Here is a 16,239-nt window from a genome sequence, read left to right as displayed (position 1 = left end):
ACTTTGTCATCACTGTACTGATCAATAGTATTTGTGCTTACACATACCATATTTAACTTATAAGGGGAGGCCACGACATTTGGAACGCGGAACTTCATACACTCGTAGTACTCCACGAGGACAACAAAATGTGTAAGCAGTGGTGGGTACTTCTCAAGCGTTATTGAGAAAATCGCAAGATAATTTCGGTTGTCAAATATATACACCTGTGCGTGGCCATTTTTACCATGAAGCGCCGAGTGGTTACCGTTAAAGCCCTGTAATCGCTGGGTCGCTGGATTGAGTCCCGGTTGTCAGTTTTTTTTTTTTTTTTTTTTTTTTTTTTTTTTTTTTTTTTTTCCCCCCCTAACAGTCATTTTCTTTACTATTTATATTACAGTTGATGTAATGGGAAAAATATGTGTGATTGGATGAACTCTTATTAAATTTACAATGTTGTTTGGCAGTCTACAAATTTTTATCATCACAAATAATATACTATTCGTAACTACCGACTATTAAACGGCCAAATGCATAAAGTGATACTGAAAATGTATTCTTGTCCGTGATTTGAGAAATCCTTTATACCTGGAAGGAGCCTGAAACGACTTGTTACCTCCAAGTTTTGAGCAGCACAGACAGTTTTCGAAAGATGTACAGTTAATTGTCGCTTTCGACATTGCGAATAAAAGTTGCGAGATGGTATTTTTCATAAAAATATGAAAAACAAAGTTAAACGGCACCAGCTGCATTGAAAAAATGCTATGTTTCCACACACGCAAGGTCTTTTGAGGTTTTCCGTGGGAAAACAAACCTCATTAACATTTTCAAAAACCTCTCTTTCAACCAATAATTTGGATGCAAACCATGCATAATGCAGCATTTTCTTAAATATTGGTGCTGATCATTGGTCATGCAGTATAGAGTGTATTTTAATAGTGTCTTCATGAGAAGCAGTTTCTCGTTCTCTTTCAATTAAATACAAACAATTTTGAAGATACGGACAAGCATACATTTTCAGTATCACTTTAATGCGCTTGGTCGTTTACTATTTGGTAGTTATGAACATTGTCATTTGTGATAATAAGAATTTGTAGACTGCCAAATAACATTGTAAATTTAATAAAAGATCATCAGATTACATGTATTTCTTCCATTACATCAATTGTAATATAAATAGTAAAGAAAATGACTGTGTTAGAAATAAAAAAAAAAAACTGACAAGCAGGACTTGATCCAGTGTCCCAGCGATTATGGGGCTTTAACGCTAACCACTTGGCTGCTGGCGCTTCATGGTAAAAATGGCCACACACAGGAGTATATATTTGACAACCGAAATTATCTTGTGATTTTCTCAATAACGCTTGAGAAGTACGCACTACTGCTTACACATTTTGTTGTCCTAATGGAATACTATGAGTGTACAAAGTTTGCAGTAAATCTGTGTACCAAATGTTGTGGCCTCCTCTTGTTAGTAAACTAGAAAGGAAGCTGCTATTCGGAGAAAAAGCTGATGCTTCCTTAATTAAGGATGATGGGACAATTGAAATAGAATTCTGATAGTTGTATCAATGTCAGCAAATATCCCACCTATGAATAAACAACTGATAGAGATTAATTACATTTACTGCAGCAATCATTGTTTACACCAGTGACAGATGAAACTTATGGAGTGATTGTCTTATTAAAAATTTTAACTTCCCTAGGTATGACTACTTTCTTACTATTACAATCTTCTGCTGGCTTGATGACACCTTAGTTCATCTTTATTCATTAAAAATGTAGAAATATCAATGTTTTAAATCTGAAATTAAAAACTGGTGTTTTATTCATTATTTTTTTTATTTTTTATTTTTTATTTTTTGTCTGTTTGACTGGGGCGACATAAATTGGTGCTAGTTTCCATTGACAATTGCTTAAGTGATTTATGTTTGTTTGCAACTGAATTTTTTAGTTTTCTTTTCTGACTGAAGAGATGACAAACACAAACTTAACCCTCAAGCAGGTGTGATGTTTTCCATAACACAAGCGGGTGCACAACATACTTTGTACGCATGTAAAGAATAACTGCAATTGTTACCAAGGTACAAAGCAAAGTTTAGTCTTAGTCTAATTAAACAGTGATAAAATAAACTTATATAGTATGAGCTAAAGCACTGTTTAATTAAATAATAATGAAATAAACTCAACATTGCATTACTCTATTGCCATGGACAGGTATTATCCCATGGTAATGACCACATGAAGCATTAAACAGTGCAGTTGCATCAGATCCCAGCCAACTGCTTATTCGATTACTAATTATCTCATGTACAGCTGCTCCATAATAGGATTGTGCTGCTAGCTCATAATCTAGCCATTTTCTTGCACAACTCATAATATTTTTTTTTCCTCACCTAACTCACTATTTTATATTACTGCTGCTTGCTTGGACATGTGAAAGCACAATTTATCACTGGGTTAGCTGAAATAATAATGAAAGAATAGGTATGGGCTCACAATTGTGGTAAAAATTTTTATTTATAGTTGACATACTTTATACATAGGCACATCCATTGAGGGTTAATGTAATATTTACAGGGTATCCCATTTAGCCTGCCCACCTAAAATAAGTTTTTCCGGATGCATTAAACAAAAAAATTGTTTCAACCAAATTTATTATCATCATTGGGCAGTTCTTGTTAGGGATATATGTTTTATGTATCCCCACAGATGTAGGAGATACAGGGTAGAGATTAAATGTTTTAAGTGGAAGCTTGTACATTTTATTCAAGAATACACATGACCTCTCAAAGAGCTATTCAGAAATGTATCACAGTGTATCATTTTTGTCAATAAAATGTAGATGCCTGAACAATAAAGAGAACACAGGTTGCGAAGAAACAGATCTGTTTCCTGCCTTGATTGTACGCATTACATAACCATTGTAATGCTGTAATAGAGGTGTTTTTGTTTATGATTTCAGATTTGTGTAATACAGGTACTCCCCCCCCCCATGCACCTCATTTGTTGTTGCTTTAGCATACAGCACACTCCATACCAGTGTAGTTGTGGACCAGAGTAACTTTGTAACAGCTTGATGGTAGTACACATTGTGTATGTACGTGCAAGATGATAAGGTAGAAATTCCAATGATCTACAGAGAAAGTACATTGACAGGAAATAATTTGGTAAAATGAATTTTAATGTCAGTACTGTTAGGGAACATTATGGTTATTTTACTGCACATACCTATACTATAATTTGCTGTAGGCAGGTGGAATTCTGTTGATGGGCAATTACCATACAGCAGACAATTTCATGACAATCCATTTCCTTCTCGTTGGCTGTTTGGTTGTCCCATTTCTCGTATATATGAAATGGGAAGTTTAAATGCAAGACCTTGAAATCATTATAGAACATAAACATACAAAGCTGCTGAGGTTGCTGTGCTCACTGCTCTAGCTGTGAATCCTCTTGTCAGCACACAGTGAATTCAACATAAAGTTGGCGTCTAAAAAACAATTGCGCATAGCATTCTGCAACACCATAAATTTCATCCTTATAACGTTCATTTACATCAATAACTTCATGGAACTTCATGGTACTTCATGGAAATGACTTCAACAATAGGGTTCAATTTTGTCAGTGGGCTCAGCAATAACATCCTAATTTCTTGTCTTCTAATGTTCTTTTTACCAATGAGGCATCATTCTCCAACAAAGGAATTGTCAATATGAGAAATTTGCATTATTGTTCCATCTGATGGCTCAGAGAAATAGAGCATCAATGTTAATTTTGGTGTGCAATTATTGGAGATACCATTATCTGACCTTTCTTTGTAAATGACAACCAAAATGACAGACAATATGCCAAATTTTTAAAAAGCATTGTTCTTCTCCTGGATGCTGTACCTCTGAATCAGAGGATGGTTAAATGTAGTATCAACATGATGGATGCCCTGCACATCGTCTTAAGAGCACGACAACTTCTGGACTATAAATACCCTGGTAGGTGGGTTGGACATTTTGGGCCAATTAGTTGGTATTCCCAGTCTCCGGATCTTACACTGCTGGAAAATTTTTTTTTTTTTTTTTTTTTTTTTTTTTTTTTTTTTTAGCAGTCAAAGATGCTATCTATCAGAATGTTCCAACAACACTATAGGACAAGTAGCAACACATTGTTGATGCTTGTACAGCCATCACAGAGGAAGTAGTATCATGATACAGATAGTGTCCTGCATAAGATGGCGGAAAGTGAAGATAGTGTGTGCTCCGCAAATGTGAACAAAAACAGTGGTAAAAAGTGTGCAAAATGTAAAAAACAAAACATTTGTAGTGAAGAGAAATGTTACATGCCATATGATTGTAAAAATATCAGAAGAAAGGATGGGAAAATCGACAAATTTCGTTAACGCAATCGCGAATGTAGCGTCCACATCGTCTTCCGGTCAACCTCGTGGTGAACATTATCGTGTGTACTCAGACAAATGCTACTGCAACAAGCGAGCGGCGAAAGGTATTGTGTGTGTTAAATGCAAAACTTTACTCCATTACAGTTGTGCAAGGGCTAATCCGAAACAAAAATTCTGGGCTTGTCGGGAATGTTATGTAGACGACATTGAAAAAAAAAAAAAAATTGATCAGTGCAGAATGCGAAAGTGAAGTGATTGCAACATTGCTAACTGAGATCGGCATTTTAAAACGTAAATATGAGGCCTTAACACAAGAAGACCTACAGCCTTACATATTAAAATATAAAAGCGAACTGCAAGAAGCAATAATAATAATTAGTTCATTAACTAATGAACTACAAAGACAGGCATCACATAGAAAACACGCAGAGATTGATGAATTTCAACAGAAAATGCATACCAGCGAAGCGAAAATTTTGCAGTCTTGTGAAACCAGGAGCACCAATGCGGGAAATTATTAGGGACGTTTTACTGGACAAACAAGACAACAAAAATCGTCATGTTGTATTAATTGGAGGAGCAAATGACGTGTATTGTAACGAGTTAGCTAACGCTATTATCGGTCTCAAAAGTGCCCTCAGTTCGATGGAAAATCAAAAAGTAACTGTTATTGGTACACCACATAGGCATGACCTCATATCTGCTTCATGTGTGAACGCCGAAATTAAGGAAGCAAATAAACAGATACAACCAGCGTGTAAAGTGTACCCAAACATAAGATTTATATCAATCGATTTCCTGGATAGATGCAGCTTTACAAAACATGGCATGCACCTGAATAGAAGAGGCAAGTCATCTCTGTGCAAAGCAATTTACGAAACGTTAGAAACATATAAAAAACAAAGTATCTATGAGTCAGTACCAGCCATTCTAATGAACTACCAATACATTACTGGAAGCAACATGGAGGAAGTGAATCTGTCTTGGACAACAACTAAAGCAGCTGCAGAACCACAAATTGCTACAGCATCACGATCAAATCAGTAACAACTGCAGCACCAGCAAAACCAGCAACATCTGAACCAGCTCAAGCAACAAGACCAATAACAGCAGCAGCACAAGCAACAGAAGCAGAAATGGTGTCAACAACTGTAGCAGTTCCACTACAGTCACTGGCAGAAAAGAGGAAGGAAACCACAGGCATCAGCAATTACAGGGCAAAACCAACAGATACTACAACAACAGATCCACCACCAACAGAAATAGTGCCAGTAAAAGAATCAAAGGCAGCAACAGCATGAAGAATCCTGTCAGCACCACCACCACCACCACTGGCCACAGAAGCAACAGCAGCAGCAGCAGCAACTGAACCATCAACAACAGTAGCAGCAGCAACGAAACCATCAACAACAGTTGCAGCAACACAACACTGCCTAAGGAGGAGTCAAAGACAAGGTACATCTACATCATTAAATAAGGATTTTTTATGGCTTCAGACAAAGAAATGGAAAAGATTGTGACAAATCAGCAAGAAAATTTGCAGATAAGTCACAACTACTATGGAAAAAGCAGCACATTACCAGGTAATGACAAAAGAAAAAATACTTGCAAAACAGTCAGGATAATGTGTCAGAATATTCATTGCCTCAGAAACAAAGTACTAGATCTAGAAGTAGCTTTAAATAATCTTGCTCATGTCTCTTGTATTTGTTTATCTGAACACTGGTGCAAGGCTAGTGAATTAAGTCTCATAAATATAAGCAAGTTTAATTTAGCATCACATTATTGCCGAAGTGTTTTTAAAAATGGTGGGGTATGCATTTACTCTAGAGTAGGACTGCAGTTCAAAGTGGAAACAGAATTGGACCATCTAAATTGTAGAAAAACATTTTGAATCATGTGCCATAGAGTTAAAAACTGAGGAGAAGAGTGAAAAACTAGTTGTCATTACAGTATATAGATCTCCACTGGGTGACAAAAACATATTCTTCAAAAAAATAGAAGCAGCGTTAAACACTTTTTATAGTAATGAAGTGAAATTATTTTTATGTGGAGATTTTAATATTAACCTGTTAATTGAAAGTGATGAAAAAGACAGCTTTTGAGTATACTCAGCAGCTTCCACATGAAACCACTCTTTACAGATGCCACCAGAATAACAGAACTGTCATCTTCTCTTTTAGACAATATTTTCTCAAATATGGAGAATGGTATCACTGAGCCACTAAACGTAAACTTAGGTCTTTCGGATCACAATACTCTATTAACATACATAAATTACTCTATCCCCAAGGCAGTAAAATATAAGTGGGGATACAAAAGGCAATTCTATACAGAAAAAGTAAATACTTTCATCCAGTTGTTAGCTAATGAAACCTGGGAAGATGTCTTTGCACAAAAAAAAAAAACCGAGGAATCTTTCAATGCTTTTTCTAGTACATTCATGTCCGTATTTGAGATGTTTCCCAAAAAATCTCACAAAGATCAATGTCATGCCGAGGAACACAAGCCGGTGGATAACACCTGCTATTAGAGTATCTAGTCAAACACTAAAACATATCAGTCAACTCAAAAAAGATAACAAAGATGAACACTTCACAGATTATGTTAAGACATACAAGAAAATTTACAGGAAGGTGATCAAAAAAGCCAAGACAATGCACAATGACAGTGTAATTGCTGGGTCAGCAAACAAATCGAAAGCTATATGGAATGTAGTAAAAAAAGAAATAGGCCCAAGCAAAAATGTTAGAAATCCAGATGACTTTGTTTTAAAAGATGATCAAGGTGTGCTAGTCAGAAATCTTACTTTAGCAAATTACATTGACTACTTCATAAATAGTCCAATCAATCTGAGTAAAAATTGTTCTAAGATTAGTAGAACATCAATCCCAGAAGAACAAAGTGTTAATTCATTATTGCTACCTCCCACGAACAAAATGGAAGTTAATTGAATAATAAAAACAATTAAGAATAAAATGTCTTCAGGGATTGACGAGATATCTTGCTCTGTCATGATGAGATGTGCTAGTGTCATATCAGACCCACTCTCACACATCATAAACATATCATTTTCAGAAGGTGTCCTTCCACGACGATTAAAAATTGCAAAAGTAAAACCATTGTATAAAAAGGGCAATATACATGAAGTGGGAAACTATAGACCAATAGCTTTATTATCGGTATTTTCAAAAGTAATAGAGACGGTCATGAAAAACAGAATTACAAATTACCTCGAGAAATTCAATCTATTGCTGTAAACCAACACGGCTTTCGCAAAGAATGAGTACAGAGTCAGCCATCACCCAATTCATTGAAAATATTGTAATGGGGCTAGATAAGAACAACAGTACAATAGGAATAAATTTGGACCTCTCAAAGGCATTTGATACTGTCCAACATGATATCCTGCTAGACAAATTAGAATATGTCGGTATATGAGGAGTAGCTAAAAAGTGGTTTCAGTCATATCTCCATAATAGAAAACAGGTAGTAGAAATTGCAACAACAAACAGTAAAAACCAAAGTATTGTTTACAGATCGGATATTCAGACTGTGCCAATTGGGGTACCGCAGGGGAGTGTTCTAGGACCTCTCCTATTTCTTCTTTACATGAGTGATATCAAGATTCCAGTAAATGGTACTCATATAACCCTGTTTGCGGATGACACAAACATTGTAGTAACTGACATAAACCGGGTATTGCCAACATCTGCAACCAGAGTTATAGAATATTTGCAAAATTGGTTTGAAGTGAACAAATTAACCATAAATATCTCTAAAACTAATTATATCCATTACAGGAAAGCAGTCACACTCTGATCTAGATCTCAGAATACAAAATAAAGAAATTGTGAGAGTTGCTACCACAAAATTCTTAGGTGCACATATAGACGAAAATTTAGGGTGGAAATCCCTTATCCTGTATCTCTCGCATAAGTTAAGCTCTGCTTGCTTTGCTTTACACATTATTAGCTTTGTATGTAGTAGGGAATGTAGCAGAGCTGTTTACTTTGCTTATATACGTTCTGCTATTACCTATGGCCTCATCTTCTGGGGTCATAGTAAGAAAAATCTCAAAACCATCTTCACTCTACAAAAACGAGCTGTTAGAATAATTACCAACAGCTCAAGGCTAACTCTTTCAAAGCAATTATTTAAACAGCTGAATATTCTACCCCTACCATGCCTCTATATACAGAAAAGCGTAATTAATGTAAAACGAAATATTAACAATTTCCAATCCAACTCGGATCTACATACTTACAACACAAGAAAGTGCAATGACATTCATATAAAAAGAGTTAACAAGGCTCTGGCGCAGAAACAAACATACAAGGAAGCAGATTGTATAACAAACTAACAGTAAAGATAAAAGAAATAAAAAAAATTGTCTTCATTTAAAGAAGCAGTATTCAAATTTTTAATGACCAACTGCTATTGTAGTGTAAAAGAACACCTGGAATAGCTTCATACTAAACAAATATATTTATGTACTCTGTGCCAATAGTAATTATCTGACTGTTGCTATGATCTAAATAAATATGTACAAAAGTGCTAGAATTGTATGTGTTATATCTAAATATCAACTGTGTATTCTATGTAAAAAGTCTTTCTCATGCATCAATGTAAATAATCAAAGTTGTACATGCTATTTCAATGTGGTCTGATGTTATGTAGTCTACTATGCACATCTGTATTTTGTATAGTATTGTTCACCCTATATGTGTGTGTGTGTGTGTGTGTGTGTGTGTGTGTGTGTGTGTGTGTGTTTATATATATATATATATATATATATATATATACACTACGTATTTTTTGACGAAATCCATGCAATGTAAATTGTCTCTGGATGAATAAACTACTACTACTACTACTACTACATCCACAGTGTGACCATATGTATGAATGCCAATGGTCACCATTTTGAGCACGTTGTGTAAATGTTCTGTTTTTAATGTAATGGTTGTACCACAGCAAAAGTTACTACAAATGGCCATTTTACTTCTTTGTCATACACACTGTAGTGTAGCACAGTACAATAACAAGAGCCAATTACTGTAAAATGCACTACTGTTGCATTCAATTTGGTGATCTGTAAAATCTTCAAAGATGCCTTGAAGAGGTTAAATGATATAGTTAGTCAAATGCACTGATGCGATACTTAAATTAGGGAGTTTATGTATTATTTGTTTCCATAGTTACTAGTTTCTTGAATAAAATATGTTGTGATAAATTTTTGAACAGCTCTTGGTGAAGGTGTGTTTGTTCTTTAATAAAATGTACATGCTTCCATTTAAAAAATTTAGCCTCTACCCCATATCACCCTCACCTGTCAGTATACAAGAAAATGTAGACCCTCACAAAGAACTACCCATTGATGTCAAAGAACACTGGTTGAAACAATTTTTCATTTCATGCATCAGATAAAAGTTATTTTGGGTGAGCAAAATAAATGGGAAATCATGTATACTAACAAAGAGATAGAGGGGCTGGCCAGTACTTACCTCAGCTCAGTACAGCCGATAGATACACATAAAACAGAACTGAAAATTTACATTCCTAGCTTTCGGAACTTTGTTCCTTCGTCAGGGAGGAGAGAGGGGAAAAAAGGGAAGAAGGGAAAGTGGATTCAGTTACTCACAACCCAGGTTATGAAGCAACAGGGAAAGGTAAACAGGGAGGATAGCAAGGATGGAGGCATGGTTGTCAGAGGGAAGCCAAAGATATTCTACTGTAAGTAATGTGCCAGCTTCAAACCAAAGAGGATGCATACAGAAGTAAAGAGGTATATAGTATAAAGATAAACACAACTATGTAGGATGAAAAGATGTGTGAATGGCTAAAGAGGAAAGGGAAAGAGGAGAAGACTGAAGAGTGAATGGGAGTGAGGTTGTTTAACGTAGGTTCAGTCCAGGGGGATGGCGGGATGAAAGGATGTGTTGGAGTGCAAGTTCCCATCTCCGCAGTTCAGAGGGACTGGTGTTGGGTGGGAGAAGCCAAATGGCACATACAGTGTAGCAGGTTCCTAGGTCCCTAGAATTATGCTGGAGGGCATGCTCCGCTACTGGGTATTGGGCATCTCCTAGGCGGACAGTTCGTCTGTGTCCGTTCATGCGCTCAACCTGTTTGGTTGTTGTCATGCCGATGTAAAAGGCTGTGCAGTGCAGGCATGTCAGTTGATAAATGACATGTGTAGTTTCAAACGTAGCCCTGCCTTGAATTGTGTATGTTTTACCAGTAGCGGGGCTGGAGTAGGTGGTTGTGGGGGGATGCATGGGGCAGGTTTTGCAGCGGGGTCAGTTACAGGGGTAAGAACCGCTGGGTAGAGAAGATAGTCTGGGAATATTGTAGGGTTTAACAAGGATGTTACGGAGGTTAGGGGGGCGACGAAAGGCAACTCTGGGTGGTGTGGGGAGAATTTTGTCAAGGGATGATCTCATTTCAGGGGCTGACTTGAGAAAGTCATATCCCTGGCGGAGTAATTTGTTGATGTTTTCGAGGCCAGGATAATATTGGGTGACAAGGGGGATGCTTCTGTGTGGTCTGGGGGTAGGAACATTGTTGTTGGATGGGGAGGAATGTATTGCTCGGGAAATCTGTTTGTGGACAAGGTCTGCAGGATAGTTGCGGGAGAGGAAAGCACTGGTCAGGTTATTGGTGTAGTGCAGTGCAGGCACACTAAACCAATAACCTGACCAGTGCTTTCCTCTCCCGCAACTATCCTGCAGACCTTGTCCACAAACAGATTTCCCGAGCAATACATTCCTCCCCGTCCAACAACAATGTTCCTACCCCCAGACCACACAGAAGCATCCCCCTTGTCACCCAATATTATCCTGGCCTCGAAAACATCAACAAATTACTCCACCAGGGATATGACTTTCTCAAGTCAACCCCTGAAATGAGATCATCCCTTGACAAAATTCTCCCCACACCACCCAGAGTTGCTTTTCATCGCCCCCCTAACCTCTGTAACATCCTTGTTAAACCCTACAATATTCACAGACTACCTTCTCTACCCAGCGGTTCCTACCCCTGTAACCGACCCCGCTGCAAAACCTGCCCCATGCATCCCCCCACAACCACCTACTCCAGCCCCGCTACTGGTAAAACATACACAATTCAAGGCAGGGCTATGTGTGAAACTACACATGTCATTTATCAACTGACATGCCTGCACTGCACAGCCTTTTACATCGGCATGACAACAACCAAACTGGCTGAGCGCATGAATGGACACAGACGAACTGTCCGCCTAGGAGATGCCCAATACCCAGTAGCGGAGCATGCCCTCCAGCATAATTCTAGGGACCTAGGAACCTGCTACACTGTATGTGCCATTTGGCTTCTCCCACCCAACACCAGTCCCTCTGAACTGCGGAGATGGGAACTTGCACTCCAACACATCCTTTCATCCCGCCATCCCCCTGGACTGAACCTACGTTAAACAACCTCACTCCCATTCACTCTTCAGTCTTCTCCTCTTTCCCTTTCCTCTTTAGCCTTTCACACATCTTTTCATCCTACATAGTTGTGTTTATCTTTATACTATATACCTCTTTACTTCTGTATGCATCCTCTTTGGTTTGAAGCTGGCACATTACTTACAGTAGAATATCTTTGGCTTCCCTCTGACAACCATGCCTCCATCCTTGCTATCCTCCCTGTTTACCTTTCCCTGTTGCTTCATAACCTGGGTTGTGAGTAACTGAATCCACTTTCCCTTCTTCCCTTTTTTCCCCGCTCTCCTCCCTGACGAAGAAACAAAGTTCCGAAAGCTAGGAATGTAAATTTTCAGTTCTGTTTTATGTGTATCTATCGGCTGTACTGAACTGAGGTAAGTACTGGCCAGCTCCTCTATCTCTTTGTTAGTATTTGTTTCACATCTTATATGAGATTTTCCATTAATCATTTACATCATGTATACTAACTGCTTCATTTGACTTTTTTTTTTTTTTTTCCTAGGTCAAAAACTTGCGCAATGGTCTAGGATCTATGAAAAATTGAATTGTGTGCATCTTCCATTTATTCAATTTGTCAGTGCATAATCCACTATACACGGATAATTCCTAAAACTTCTTGTGCTCAGAAGCTTATACATTCTTAATTCCTATCTCGTTACTATTACCTCTTCATAAGCTCAGCTGAACATCAGTTCACTAAGTCTCACTTAACTCATTTACTAACATCTGAGGGGCCACAGTAGCACCAAAACACACATACTACAATGTGGCAATTGATTTTCTTAAATTTAATGCTTTTCATCATTTTCTATGGTCAAACTTTTAAATCTTCTTCCTTGCCTTTTCCTGTTTCTCTGTAGATTCAGCATTGTTATATGGGTTTTGGCAATGTTAGTTTCAGTTGGTGGCTGCGTGCAGCACACGATGCCCCCACTCCTCCCCAAGATGTAATTTGTGTACACAGTCTGTCTGCATCAGGAGTAAATTGCATGTTAAAGTGTGAGAACGTTTTCTAAATGTTTGTGTAGCTTGCATCTGAGGTGGCACATGGGTACTGACATGGTATTCACCTAGTTGGATGTGTGAAAATTGCCTAAAAACATCCAGGCTGGCTGACTAACCAGCTCTTATCAATAATTCTGAGGTGGATTCAATCTGGGACAGGTTTGCTCGCCTAAATCCTGAAAGCGGCCTGTAATGCACTTGCCTATTTGGGGGTGTGATGGTCACACTTTTAAATACGTCTCAGTTATTTTCAATTTAGAAATAACACTCTTATTTAATTTTTGTGTGGATTACTTTGGCCTTCACTGACATCGTTGTTTATACATATACAGTTTATAAACGTTTGAATAAAAATGTTTGATGTAGATCATAATGTAAATTGTCTAAAGATAGACTAATGGTAAATCAGGTGGAATATTTTACAGACTAGTCTAGAAAAACAATGTAATGAGATAGGAACTGAAGCATCAAGGGGACAGTTTTGGCAAGACTCAGTATCAAGAGTGGGCAACAATTTCCAAATTATGCTTCAACCGCAGTCTCTCAACCCAGATGTAACTGAAAACTGAAGATGTGTGTGTATATTGTCATGCAGCAGCTAAAACCTTGAAGATGACTTTTTGCAAGAGTATTTTTGGTATGCCTACAAACTAGTATTACACCTTATTTGTTCACTTATAAGATTTTTCCCAAATTCATAATTTGAAAAATACGGGGGTATTCCTTATACTTGTTTTATGGGCATTAGATCATGGTCTAAGACAATTCTCTGCCTAATGCTTTGTCTTCCAGCGCTGGAGACACCATCAGAGGCAGTTAGAATCAAATGAGGTCACCCAAGCTGAACTATTCATATGTTACCACACAACGTTTGCTTTGTGAGATCTTCAGACCATATAACACTACTGGCCTTTATTATATTAGTACTGTGCTGATAATGATACGCCTGTGAAAGGATTTTTCTTACTGTGACTTTGTGTAATGGAAATGTATTGGACTATTTTTTGATTCTGGAAAGTGTGTTATTGAGAAGAAACAATAGCAAAATATATGGCATCGAACCAAGATTCTGTTTTTAATCAAGCAAACTGTAATTACATAACAAGAAACAGTCACCAGCCAAATTACGCAAAGTTGTACTCAGTACTAGCACGAATCATAAAGTAAATTAACTATGTGTATTGACTTGAATTGATACTAAACTTCTGTTCTGCTGGAAAGATACAGGACGGGACAGTTTAGCAAGTTATGCTTGACTTGACTTGAACTACACAGGAGAAGTATTAATCTATTTTGGCAACAACTGACACTCAATAACACCATCTGTTCATTAGAGTAGGAAGATGATTGTAATTACAGGTAAATAGTAATGAATGGTGGTGCACAACTAACAGGCACAAGAGGTTCTTTTGTCAGTTTAGTTACAGATAGTTAAAACTGATGAAATAGTTACGAAGTAATTGTTTTGTACTGATTATTATTTGCATTCTCGAGGAATATTCACTACATTACATTATTAAGCTCAAGATCCAGTATGGTTTGAATAGTTGTATCCGTTTGCTAATTTTTGATTACCGTTATTATGACATTTAAATTTGGCTTAACAACTAGCATGGGCACCCCAAAACTAATTCATTGCTGGATTCTAATTTTGGCTGAACACTTTAGTCACCAAACAAAATGGGGAAACACTGTTAACTACATTACATATAAAATTGCAATCACTGTTATTTCAATTAATTTAACTATGCATTCATGAAAATGGCATGGAGTATTTTAACATTTATGCTCACTAAATAATTAAGTACTTTACAGCTACGCAAGGTCTGTTAAATTTTGTTGAGAAATTGCTTTAGAGTTCAGTAAAACAGGATACTTGGGTTCATCATAGCTCTTGGAATAAGACCCTGTCTAGGTAAATTACGAAGGATCAAATATGGTGGCTCACCAGACAGTTTACTGAACACAACATTATTATTGAAAATGAAACCATACAACATGTCCATGCAATTATGCAGTACTCAACTGATAATGTGAAATGAAGGTGGTGGCAGCATCAATCTCCTGTGCTGTTCAAAAAAGAGCAGTAAAAGTATCCGTGGCTCTTTCTATAGGACAAGCCCTGAAAATTCTCTTCTTAGTGTCATATTTTCATAGTACAGAGTTAACAAAAGTATGCCATGAGTAATAAGCTACATTACTTCTGCATCTGAGGTTGTTACATAATCTTGCAGTTCTTCTCATCTCTTTCAATTCACAAGATGTGCACACATTGCCTGCTAGCTGCCAACCGACTCGTACCACACAGGAGCTTTGCTGTTTGACCACCAAATCCACTTTCCTATTCCTGTGTAGCCGGAGATGCTGTGGAGGAACTTCCTTCGAAGCTTTACGTGATGTTCCCTATGTATAAATCAGTATTACAATTACAGTATTAACTTTTACATTTTTACGGTACATTGTTTTTGATGTTATGTTAATAGATCAATTAAAATTACATGAATTTTTTGGAGGCCTCGGATCCAATGGGATCTGTGGCAGGAATGATTCATACATGGTGTGTTGTATGAAACTAAAATGTAAAACATTTATATCAATGTTACATCAAAGATCAAAATTACACAGAAATCACATTAGGTAAAAGCAGAAAAATAATTTAAGACCCCTATAGTAATGCTACAGGTAATATCAATAATTGTTACCACCACTTCCTAAGATTGCAGAATTGCACTGATGTATGCTATGGAGCTTGTAGTGAGGAAGAGTTGATGCTGTTTTTCTTATTTAGCAGTAAGGCCCAGAATTTGTCTAATTTCAATCCTCCCCCTTTCTGTTAAAGTTGTACTTTTTCATTTCTGTGGCCTCTCTGTATATCCTAATGTAGTAATCATCAATATTTCTAAAATCACACTGTTGGAGAAAGGAATTTGGTGGTTTCCTGGTCATAGTGCATGATCTGCTTCTGCTGTTTTATCCATCTTGCCCAAGTGACATTTGATCTTGTTCCTAAAGAGGATTTTTAGGGCTTCTTTTTGCAGTTTCTAAGTTTGCTTAACAGCAAGTGCAAGGAATTTTATGTACTCCTGTTATGGCAAGTGGTGGGCATAGGTCCTTGCAGTGTCCAAATATTCACACACCTTCCTTGTTAGCTTAAACACTATCACTACTGTGTTTTCTGTGTACTTTTCTGATGGGATGTGACATTTTTTCCAAATGGTGAGAGAAATTTCCCTTTTTGTTGATTCTTTTTCATTGGAAACTCTAATCCTTTTAGTATGTGCCCTATGTATCTCTGTCTTTTTCTTCTGAAGGCCATTCTTAAATGATCAAGCTTGTCTTCCAAGTACTGTGGTTCACAGATTCCTTTAGTCCAGTCAACCAGTGTTTTCATGGCTC

The 16,239-nt window shown here is 37.2% G+C and overlaps 1 protein-coding gene across 1 annotated transcript in view; it reads left to right on the top strand.

Moving 5' to 3' along the window:
• The window catches only part of LOC124795649, a 286,381-nt gene that overhangs the window by 43,982 nt on the left and 226,160 nt on the right, over positions 1 to 16,239 (top strand). The window lies entirely within an intron of this gene.

Source organism: Schistocerca piceifrons, chromosome 4 (genome assembly GCF_021461385.2).
Source record: "Schistocerca piceifrons isolate TAMUIC-IGC-003096 chromosome 4, iqSchPice1.1, whole genome shotgun sequence".
Lineage (NCBI taxonomy): Eukaryota > Metazoa > Arthropoda > Insecta > Orthoptera > Acrididae > Schistocerca > Schistocerca piceifrons.
The sequence above is the reverse complement of the archived record's forward strand: the minus strand, read 5'-3'. Positions and strand labels throughout refer to the sequence as shown.